Raw genomic sequence first — 12,258 nt, 5'->3', positions numbered from 1 at the left:
TGGTTTTACACTGATCACTTGTAGTGGCCTCAGGAGTCTATATTATGTGCTAGGAAGAAGACCCATGTGCACAGTAAGCATGTCACCGACTGTACTTTTGCTCAGACCTCAAGTATTCTGACTTTAAGGTCGCAATGTATGATGCCCTCTTAACTACATGGAATTTAAATGTGCATAATCCAGAAATACATATAGCATTCTTATCAAAGTACCAAGCTTTACCTTTTACAACACAATTATAACTGATTATTTCTCCTATTAAAGCTACTTCATGATCCTCTATCACTATTTAATGGCTCAGGCGCACCTAAGACAATTGATTTCTTTTCCTTCATGTGTTTCTAGGCTGATTTCATGAAATACCATATGCTTACATGTTTATATAGCATTAACCAGAACTTTATCACAAGACCACACTCAGATAAAAGGCATACTGGAAAAAATAATCCAACCTGATCAGTAAATAGGCACTGTCACTGTCATCCCGTTGTTCATCGATTTGCTCTAGTGGGCCCAGTAACTTTGTGAGACTTGTTACTGTGTTTGGCATATCAAATACTTCACGGGTAGCTTGCCAGGTTTTGCCGTGTGGGCGAGATACTCTAGGTAGCTTGCTGGGCTCTCCGAGTGGCGCGGAGGAATCGAACTCGGCTCTGCCTTGTTGGCTGCATGCAAGGCAAATGCCCTACCTGCTGTAATTATAGCAAAGTACGTATACATTTCAGAGGAGGAGATATTGAAGTTTAGAAGCATATTTAACAATTCTACCACATCAACTCAAAACAAAATTTTTTCTTACCTTAACTATTAATAAGACCATTAATATTTTTCACCAAAAGCTTTGTCTTTGTTAAGATCATTACCAAAAAATGGGGAGAGAAAGATAGTTTAGCAAGTAGGCACTTGCGTTAGATACTTTAGCAGGCAGACACTTAGCTTGCACATGGTTCATGTAGGTTCAATCTCTCATACCCCATATGTTTCCTAAGCACTGCCAGGATTGATCCGTGAGAGTAGAGCCAGGTTTGAACCCTGAAAACCACTAGGTATGACCCCAAAACAAAAAATTAAAAAATATAAAGAAGAAAATAAGATGACTGGGTGCTTCTACAAAATCTATGGAAACCCACTGTAGGTGAATATGTGAGGCCTCCTTCAAAGAACAGAACAGTGCATATTGTTTGCTATTATGGGCTTCATCTGAAGATGTCATCATTACCACTCTTCTCTTTTTAATGTTGCACTTCCTTAGGCATGATATGCCCCTAAGGTGAGTACCAAAACTCACGGATATCTGCAACATCATGCAACCTGGCAGAACGCACTGCCAAGGACTAAGAGACTGTGTCTGTGTTCAAAGGTGAGAGCTGAGAACCTGCCTGCCCTATAGGTAGGAAGCAGCACGATGCAGGATTTTGTGCAAGCCAAGTCTCCAAGCTTCCTGCCATTTGCTCCATCCTCCCTTTGGACCTCACTAATGAAAGTCAAATCAAAGATAGCTTGACCAAGAATTTCAGGAGGGCAGTCCCAGAGGCACACGACTGTTTCAGTCAACTTGTTTAGACTGGATTTTTTGGAGACGAACTGCAAATTGAATGTTTCTGTGAAAAGTGTCCTCAGGAAGTGTTGGCAAAAAAACCTCATAGGAAAATAAAGAAGCAAAGTGGGGGGGGGGGGGGAAGGAATGATGTGACATCCTAAACATTATCGGAAGAACCCTGTCTCACTATGTTCAGTTGATCTCTATGTCAGTTGGTTATACCTCCAAGGTATCCTCACAAAAATGTAAAACAGTTTGCTGGTCTTCAATTTTGGGATGGTGTGTAAGAACATACATTCTCAGGTTTCCCAGCAGCATGGCGGTGTTCACTTGGACTGGCAGATAACATTTTTGTGGAGGAGAAGGAAGTACTGGTTGTAGGAGAGAACACAAAATCTGAACCATCGTTGCACTAAAGAATGATAAAAGGTACAAGGGAATGAAGTCCCAATGCCTGTAATGGTTACAGTGCCATAAATATCCCACACTGAGAGGCTTCACTTAGACTACTTTCCACCATAGGTATTTTCAGACAGTTGGAAACACTGAAAAGTTATTTGACGGTTACATCTACACTGTGGATATTTGTACTTCTCCTTCAAGGCAAAGATGGGTAGTATCAATAAGAGAAAGAATTTCTATGAACTGACCAAAGAACAAATTTAATTGAACCAAACAAGATGACATTTCCATTCAAATAAGCTATTCATGGGTCTTCAAGATATTCGCTTGTTCTTGTTATGAGCCACATCTGGCAAAATTGATAATGGGGATATGAAGTAAGGATGATGGAAGACACTGCATGCATAAGTACATGTGCAATTTTCTGTTGAGTAAATATAAATTTAATCCAGTTTTAAGCAGTATTCTCTGAGTATTATTATTCTGGGTCTGTATCTTTTCTCTAATCCATTCTACTTAAAAGATATTAAGCAAAACAGAAGAATATTTAGATTAATCAAAAAGTTCAATATTGATCTACATTTGTTTAGTACCACACGCCTTATTTATTTACATTCATGAAATGAATATCTATTTAATATTTTGTGTCTGTGTTCTGGGAAAATGTCTCAGTTATATTCTATATGGCTTCCAATACAAATACGTCCTTTACCTAATGTCTTATATTATCCAGAGATATTTCATTCATTGTTTCCATTGACATCCTGTTCAACCTTTATATATTCACTCACTACAACTTCCCCATCCCATTATATAATGCCCAAAAAATGGGTACACTGTTGAATTAGATCATACCCAAAGTCACTTGCAACTTCATATTATCTATTGTTATAAAGAATAATTTTCTAAAGAATTAGTACCGTTTCAAATCAAGTGGACCTTTGTCATAATGCTTATATGTCATGATCTTTATCATTAAAATTTTTCAAACAATATCTAAATATTTATGTATTTAATTGATGATGACTAGAAGGGAAGAAGGGATGGAATAAGTGGTGTGGAGATGGATATAATTCCTCCTTTGGTGGTTTGCATGCTGTACTATATACATTTGTCAAATTACATACTTGCATCTGTAACAAAGAATATTATAAACATATCACCTCAGTTAAATATTGAAGAGTTTGAAAAGATGAAACCTGCATTAGAAAGCGAGGTGGTTGAGACACCTTTAAGAGTTAATTTCAATTTCTAAAGTAGAAACCTAATATGAAAAATAATAAAGTAGAAATGAAAAGTAAAGAAAGGTGAATTACTTGGATTGTTTTTTTATGGTCTAAAATGGGTCTAATTTAGGAAATTAATGGAGTAACAAAACAAACCTGTGTTTCTGGATGGCAAGACAACTGATTGGAAAAATCATTTTCAGAGAAAAGCCTGGAAGTAAAAATTGTAGATCTAAGTATTGCTAGTCAAATAAAAATTTAGACAAATTGAAAAAAAATATGGATTATGCTTGAATCTTTTTTGATCCCATGCCCTGCAAAGCATCTTTGGTGCTTCATCTTTTTATTTTATTTCTTTTTTTTCCATTTTTTAAAATTTTCATTAGTTAAACACAATGAGGTACAGTTGTAGATTTAAAAATTTTTTGTGCTTGGGTTTCGATTATACAATGATCAAATACCCCTCCCTCCACCAGTGCCCATTTTCCACCCCAATGGATAATATCCCTCCCACCCCCATCCCCATCCCACCCTGCCTCTGTAGCAGGGCATTCCCTTTTGTTCTCTCTCTCCTCTTGGGTGTTGTGGTCTGCAAAAGAGGCATTGAGTGGCAAATATGTTCAGTCCAGAGTCTACTTTCAACAAGCATCTCCCCTCCTGGGAAGATCCTCCAAACACCCTTTATTTGGTGCTCCCTTCTCTATCTGAGCTGCCCTTTTCCTAGAATGCCCAGCTGGCCTCTAAGCTATGGAGTAATCCTCCTGGTGCTGATCTCAGCTATTCTTGGGTATTAATCTCAGATTTTGTTACTTTATATTCCCCAGACAAATGCAATCTTTCTATGTCCATCCCTCTGTTTTTGACTCATTTTGCTTAACATGATACTTTCCATGTTGTACCACTTGTATGTAAATTTCATGACTTCATCTTTTCTAACAGCTATATAGTACTCCACTGTGTAGATGTACCAAAGTTTCTTTAAACAGTCATCTGTTCTTGGGCACTCAGGTTTCTTCCAGTTTCTGGCTATAGTAAGGAGTGCTGCAATGAACAAACAAGTGCAGATGTCACTTCGACTATACATTTTTGCCTCTCTGGGATATATTCCCAGGAGTGGTATTGCTGGCTCAAATGGGAGCTCAATTTCTAATTTTTTGAGAATCGTCCATATTGTTTTCCAAAAGGGCTGAACCAGTCCGCATTCCCACCAAAAGTGAAGGAGTGTTCCTTTCTCGCCACATCCACGCCAGCATCGGTTGCTTTTGTTCCTTTGAATGTGGGCCAGTCTCTGAGGTGTGAGACGGTATCTCATTGTGGTTTTGATCTGCATCTCCCTTGATTAATGATTTAGAACATTTTATCATGTGCTTTTTTGCCATTCTGATTTCTTCTTTGAGAAAGTTTCTGTTCACTTCATTGCCCCATTTTTTGATGGGGTTGGATGTTTTCCCGGGACCCGGCTTGCTCGCATGGTTGTCTTTCATCTAGTGTTCTGCTAATCCTATTCTGGATGACTTCAGATCAACACACTCATGTTATTCAATAAACTCCTGTCTTCACTGAGCTTTTTCCCTTCTGCCTTAGTACTTAGTTCTTCTTCTTCTTCTTCTTCTTCTTCTTCTTCTTCTTCTTCTTCTTCTTCTTCTTCTTCTTCTTCTTCTTCTTCTTTTTTAAATCCTCCTAATCTATTTCATTGCCTTTTCTGTATAATCCAAGTATCTTAAAATGAAAAGAAAATGAATTTCTCATGAGATGTCTGGCACTGGAACAAAGTGTATTTTTTTAGAAGACCAACAGTTATATAAATAAAAATATCAAACAGAAATTCAGTATCAGAATCGATAATTCAATAATTTCTCCTTTACTGCCTTGACAATTTCTAGTGACTGCTTGAAGATATTTATGATGCTTTTATCTCAGAAATCATTGAATCAAATTTGGGATAAATCCTGCAGCTGAAATGTGCTCAGTCTAGCTGCCAATCACATATCTGTCAGACACATGAGTGATATGGATAATGTTTGTCATGAATGGTGCATCCCCACTGACTAATACCAGTCAAGTAAGCCCCTTTCTCATATTTCTCTCTAGGACCAGGATGCCACTAAGGCAATTAATTACAGCCTACACAGCAATGTAAAAGCCAGGAACTTTGACAATAAAAAACCATTTCAGCAGTATATCCCTTGTTTTCTGGAATAGTCAATGGAAGTGAAATTAAAAGGAAATGAAAATAACATGTTAAGGGTGTTGAAGCAATAGTACAGCGGGGTTGGGCGTTTACCTTGGATGCGGCTAACCTGGGTTCGATTTCTGGCATCCCATTTGGTCCCCGGAGCACCACCAGGAGTAACTCCTGAGTGCAAAGCCAGGAGTAACCCCTGAGCATCGCTGGGTAAGAACCAAAAAGGAACAAAAAAAAAAAAAAAGAAAAGAAAATGACATGCTCAGGATTTGCCCTTAAACAATAAAAGATCACTTGGTCGACAAGCCTTTATATTAGTCTTTATTTTCTTATTTTCATTTTTATATCAAAGTCTTTAACAATAATATGGTGAATTGGCTACTCAGTTGCAATTTTTCTATTATTTTATCACCTGTAAAGAAGTTTAGGTAATTAACTATTTTCATCAACCTCATTTGAGACTAAGAACTCCCTTTTGTTGACTGATTAATGGCAGTGTATGAAGAGACGATTAGCTGTAGTTGGGCAGTGGTTCTGTATCTCCCTCACATTCTAGTTTTATATACTCTGCTGTGGCCCCTACTACCGTTCGCTCCACACTGATTGAGGCCAGTGATTAGTGGCAGAGAATAGGAGCTGACTTCCCACAGCCAAGCACCTCTCCTCACCATGCCCTTACCCTTCACCCTCTGACTTTCCACAGCCAAGCAGCACTCCTCACCGGGCCCTTACTCTTCACCCTCTCTCTTTCTTTCATCTCAGTCCAGCGCCAACTCTACGACTTCCTCCCCTTCACCCACCTTTCCTGATGAGGCTGAGATCTGCTCCCCCTGAAACAAGAACAAAATTTCATTCTTAGTCTTCTTAAGTGGAGGTTTCTCTGCATCTCTCTGCATTTTTAAGATGGTGATTGGGGTTGATTTGCTGTCCAAACATCAATTCTTTTCCCATTCTTTGCCAGCTGGCTATGCTACTCTCATCTCCTGCTCACCGCTGTTATGTGGTGGTTTGGAAACAGCCTTACTCACCGGACTGGACTATCAAAACTGTGGCATGGTTTTGCTCTCCAGCATCTGCTATCATCAATAAAACTTCATTATCCTTGTAGTTGACTCACCTAATATCCTAGACTTTTGGTTTTGTGATCTCTACTCTACCTTAGCAATCTGATACCTGTGTCATTTCCTTTCTCCAAATGCTGGATCTGCTGAAATAATCAACGCAGACATTCCCTCTCTGACAAATCTTTTGGTCTTTTTGGTTTGCTGGTTCAAAGACTTCCAACAACCCTGTGCTGTGACAGCACCTGATCTTCCTGTCCAAATTTGTACCTGTCCTCTTCTGTCCATCAGCTTCCTCCTGTCCTTCTCCTCTCTCCTTGGTACCTAATTTTATTCATTCTCTAAAATTTTGACTCTTTAATTGAAACTTTTTGTATATCCATGATGTTATGATGTTATATGAACCCAACCATTCTCCTTTCTAGCTTGGGCATAAGCATAAAATTATGCAATTGAAAATTGCACTGACAAAGATAGTTGGAAATGATCACTCTAAGAACTGCTTGCTGAAAATAGGTAAAAGAACAAATAGGATAACCTCTCAGTATCTGTGTTTCAAACCATAATACCCAAAAGTGGGGAGGGGGATAGATTGGGGGGGGGGACAGACAGAGACAGACAGAGATGGGGAAATACAGGCAAAGCGAGAAAGAAGGAAATTGCCAGCTGTAGAGAGAGGCTTGTGGGGGAAGAGTGACGGGAGGGAAACTAGGGACACAGGTGGTGGGAAATGTACACTGGTGGTGGGATTGGTGTTGGAACACTGTTTGACTGAAATCTGACCATAAATGGCTTTTCAACTCTTTATCTCTTGGTGATCCAATTAAAGAAAGAAGAAAAGAAAATGCATAACTAGACAGGTTGTTATTATGAAAAAAATCAAGGCACTGATTCCAACTGTCATTGAACACTTGCCAGAGACCTTATCAACCTTGTTTGGTTGTTATTTGTTTTTATTTTGGGGCATCACCTGGGTATGCTCAGGCCACTCCAGGCTCCGTGCTCAGAGATCACTGTGCTTAGGTGATGATATGTGGTGCTGTGAGCAAACCAGGATCAGCAGTGTGCCAGGCAGGCGCCTACCCTATACAGTCTCAAGCTTTTAATCCAAGTTTTAAAAGTTAAATTCTGCTGTTCTACTTTAGTGATTGTGAAATCCATTCGTTTTTCCCCTGTGTCTTTTTCAGGAGGTGGTCTGGCCTCCCAGCTCAAAGCTGTAAAACTTTGACATCCTTCAACCTAAAGAAACTGTCTGGAGCTAAACCCACCCACCCTATCCTCTCCAACCCAATGTTTCATCAAAGGCATAGTTCTTTTGTCTGTGTCAGCTGCTTCCCCTTCCTCAGGAAGCCTTACTCAGATATCTCTAGGCATTATTTGTCAGTGTTCTTTGTCAACCATATCTTCTCTACTTGGTCTATAGACTCTTTTAAAGGCTCTGTCATATCAGTTCTTTAATTGCACTTTCACTACATTCTCTTTCTAGACAACCTCCTCTCCTTTCTATCTGTGTTATGATATCTGTGTGATGATAACTATCAAGACATTATGGGAAATTATTCCTCTTCCATCCAAGGTGAAACAGTATATCTAACTTTTACCCAGATCTTACTTGCATAATTTAGGGTCACCTCAACCATATGTGAAACATGTAATCGTTTTCATCCCCTCACATATCAATTAAAGTTTCAACTTCTGTATTTTTATGGATTTGAAACCACAAACCACCTAATTGTCTCAAACCAAGAATCTGGTGGTTACCTTCACCTTCTAGTTGTCCTTCACCCATTCTAAATAAATCATATGCAAAGTCTTATTCATTACTCTTTGGTATCTCAAATTACAGTCTTATCTTTATTTCGGTTAGTCTTTGATCCAACTACTATTACAAATCTTTGAGATAATTTGAGAATATTAGTGGGCTTATTACGTACACTTTTTCTTCTTTCTTTCTTTCTTTCTTTCTTTCTTTCTTTCTTTCTTTCTTTCTGCCTTCTTTGGCTGAGGAATAGAAAAAAAGAAAGTGGCTTACATATAATGTGAAAAATTCACTGAGACTCCTAGATGTAATCAATGTCTCAATTAAAATTTAGAACATTTCTATTATTCAGAAAGTTCTTTTGTATGCTTTTCTAGTCATTCTTTGCCCAAATAATCCTAGACTGGAGCAAGTAGCCCGGGTTATTATACCATAATCTGTTTTGCATTTTTATGTATTTCTAATTTCAAAGTATGCTGCCTTGTGTCCAGTATAAGGTTTATAGAATCCCAGGGGTTGGAGCTATATAGTGCAGCTGCCCCAGGGTTCAATTTCCAGGACTCCATGTGGTCCCCAATGCACCACCAGCAGTGGTCCCTGATCGCAGAGCTAGAAGTAAGCTATGAGCCCCAACACCAAAATGAAAGAAAAGAACATAAAAGTATTTATAGAATTCCATGAATAATTCTTTTGTATCAGGGAGAAGCATTCTATTACAGGGATTTATCACAATTTGTACACTAACCAGTGGATAAATGTTTGGATGAGTTCCAGTTTCTCTAAAGCTGATGTGTATTTTTATACAGTTTGTGTATACATATGCTGTCTTATCTTCTAGGGAGAAATACAAATGGAGTTGCTAATTATGTATTTACATTTAATTTTCTAAGGAATTTGCCACCATCACATTTGCTGCCTATTTATGAGGATTCCAGTGGCTTGCATTCTCACCAACTATAAAATTATTGGACTTTTAGATTTTAACCTTGAACATTTTTTCTTTTTTTTTATTTAAATCAGTTTTATTTCAGAATGTCCAACATTGACAACTCTTATAAAAGCATCCGAGCACAGGGTACAAGACCACCAACCACATCCTAGGGGTGGGCAGGCCCCAGGCCCCCCCCCCCGCCCCCCCGCCCTCACTGGCGACTCAGCTCCGAGATTCCTGTACAGCACACAAGCTCAGCCCACCAGCGCCAGGCCACATGACCACACCGACAGATCAGGAGCAGGAGAGGACACGAGGACAGACACCATACAGCATTCACAGCAGTTGACAAGGGGGCGAGCAAATACAGTATCGTGTCACTAACACATTCAGCTAACGTTGGTTCGCTAATAGTAAGACTCACTTCAAGTCTTCCAACAGACGTGGATGTCCTTTGAATGCAAGAAACATTCGTACGTATGTTATCTGCTAACATGGCTCTCTGCACACTCTCGCACCAAAGCCACAGGTTGAGAGACACATCTCGCCCAGTTAAAGAATCTCCATTATGCACCACCAAGTCTCTGCACGCGCTCTCCTGTCCTCGCTCATACCAGCCTCTCATGCCCTGGCACCACCATCAATCCCACACAAGGTTTCAGAAGTTCAGACAGCCTTCTGGTCCACAGCACAGCCTTGCCGTCACAGCGTTGATCCGACTCCAGGAAAGAAAGAGTAGCGGATAAAAATGGGACACCCACCATCAGAGACGCAGCCTGGGCGGCGTGGGGACGAGCTCTTGAGTGCGTGGGCAAAGCAGCGGACGGAGCCCCACGGTGCAGTGAGTACAGCACTCCTGTCAGTGAGTGCTTCTTCCACAGACGTTTGAAATGAGATGAACTGCAGAGATTAAATGAAGGCTTCATATCGTACTCTCGCATATGAGCGGAGACAAGTGTTAAGAAAACACACAGAAAGAAAAGAACCAAACATTGCAACACCACGATCTCCAGGGACCTTCCTAAGGAGAAAATCCGTATGGTGGGGTTCAAATTAAAACGAGGAGGAAAGAATGCAGCTCTAACCAATGGGTTCCACTTTGAACATGCAAATAACTCAGGTGACAAGTCCAGGGATAAAATATTACAGGAGAAGCTTCTTGATAGCAATTGTGGTGTTGGTTTACCCGTTAGGCAAACAGCAGTTCACTTTCAAACACTCAAGAGTTCAACCCGTTATGTAAGAAAACTTAGAAAATTCCTTTAGCTTTTCCTCTTTTTCTAAAGGAAAAATGTCAAAATTACTGCTAAATATACTCCACACCAAACAAACCAATTTTGAAAATTCTTAGTGCATATGTATCTTACAATATACTTACCGTGAGTTTAGAAAAATTTGACTTCCCACCAGTCTTTAGCGTCTAACTGACCAGCCCAGCCTACATGCCCCAGCCCGACGACTTCGAGTCCATGCTGGAGCTGAAGTCCATGCATTGAAGCCGCTGCCCGAGCCCGCGTTGGAGGCCGACCCCCACCCGATGGCGGCGCCCGAGTTGGAGCCGCTGTACTGGTTGTTCCCAGAGCCGAAGGCCTGGTTGGGCTCTCTCTGCATGTTGGCCTGACTCTGGTTGTTCCCTGACGGGCCCGACTGGTTCTGCTGACTGGCCAGCATCCCCATCATGCCCCAGCTGCTCTGCAGGGTGGCCTGGGTCGTGGCCCTCATGGCCGGGTGGACGCTGAAGGCGCCGAAGTTCATCCCGCCCCCCATGTTGCTGCCCTGGTTGTGGCCCAGCCCCGCCCCACCGCCCCGGCTGTTCCCGAACCCGCCCTGGCTCCCAAAGCCACCCGGATTATCACCAAATCTTCCACTTCTCTCTAACTGCCTATTGCTATTGTGCTTGGGCTCCGCGTTGCAGATATGCACGCAGAGGATGCCTTTGATGATCAGGTCCTCGCCACACAGGGACTGGGCCACCTGATCATCTGCAAACGTGACGACAGCAAACGCCCCCCCCCCCCAAGGGCTTGGGGATGAACACATCGACCACCTCCCCATACTGCCAGAAGAACTGCCGCAGCTCGTCGGCAGTGAGGTCCTGGGTGCAGCGGCGCACAGACACCTTCCTGCTCCTCAGAGGCTCATCCGGGCTTTGCTTAGAATTTGGGAGTTTGCAGTCACACCACCGTCCATCAATCATGTGTCGCTGAGACATCACCTTCACTTGGGTCTCATACTCCGTGAACCGCACAAAGTCAAACCCTCTTTTGGTGACCAGTCTTGATATCTTTTTTTTTACCTGGACCATGAGGACCTCCCCGAAGGTGCTGAAATACTCCTTAAGGTCCTGCTCGGTGGTCTTCCAGGGCAGGCCGAGCACGATGGGGTCAGACGTCTTCTGCACTGCCCTTTTCACCTTCACCGCCGACAAAGCATCAGCCTCCTCCGTGTTCCTTTTGTTATCTTTGGGGTAGTTGACCACGTAGACTCGGTTGCCCACGTCGGGCGCGCGCAGGATGCCCTCCACCAGGCGTGCGTACGGCAGGCATGCACTGCGACATGGGGTTCCGGTAGCGCAGGCCGCAGGCGCCCGGGAACTGCGCCGTGACCGTGGACAGCAGCACGATGCCATCGTCCTCGGACGGGATCTCGACGGGCTCGTCGTTCTCGTCCTCCTCTGTGACCCGGATGTACTGGGACATCTTCGCCCGCTCGGCGTCCGCTAGGCCGCTGGAAACCCACGAGGCGGCGCGCGCAACGACAGCGACCACCACCGCTCGCTCTCGGCTCGCACTAACCTTGAACACTTTGATGTATTTATTATTCATGTATTTCTATATTCTTCGTGACGTGACTATTCAAGTATTTTATACATTCTTAAATCGAGCTCTTTGGGTTCACCGATGTCTTCTATTTTGCATAATTTTTAAATTGGATTTAATTGAAATGTCACCTTGTTGTGGGACTAGACATCTATGTGCTTTTGAATAAATTAGAAAGGAATTGGTGGGACCAGAGAGATAGACAGCAGGTAAGGCACCCTACTTGCACACGGTCAACTCAGGTTCAATCTCTAGCACCCTATATATTTCCCTGAGCCCTGTTAGGAGTGATCCCTGAGCCCAGAGCTAGGAGTAACCCCTGAACAGAGCTGGGT

At 42.0% G+C, this 12,258-nt stretch overlaps 1 pseudogene; it reads right to left on the bottom strand.

Annotated features, from left to right (window-relative positions):
- Positions 1-10,542: 10,542 nt before the first annotated feature.
- On the bottom strand, positions 10,543-11,316 carry LOC130028193 (TAR DNA-binding protein 43-like; annotated as a pseudogene).
- Positions 11,317-12,258: the final 942 nt, after the last annotated feature.

Source organism: Sorex fumeus, unplaced genomic scaffold, assembly GCF_029834395.1.
Source record: "Sorex fumeus unplaced genomic scaffold, SorFum_2.1 ptg000039l, whole genome shotgun sequence".
NCBI classification, from domain to species: Eukaryota; Metazoa; Chordata; class Mammalia; order Eulipotyphla; family Soricidae; genus Sorex; species Sorex fumeus.
The sequence above is the reverse complement of the archived record's forward strand: the minus strand, read 5'-3'. Positions and strand labels throughout refer to the sequence as shown.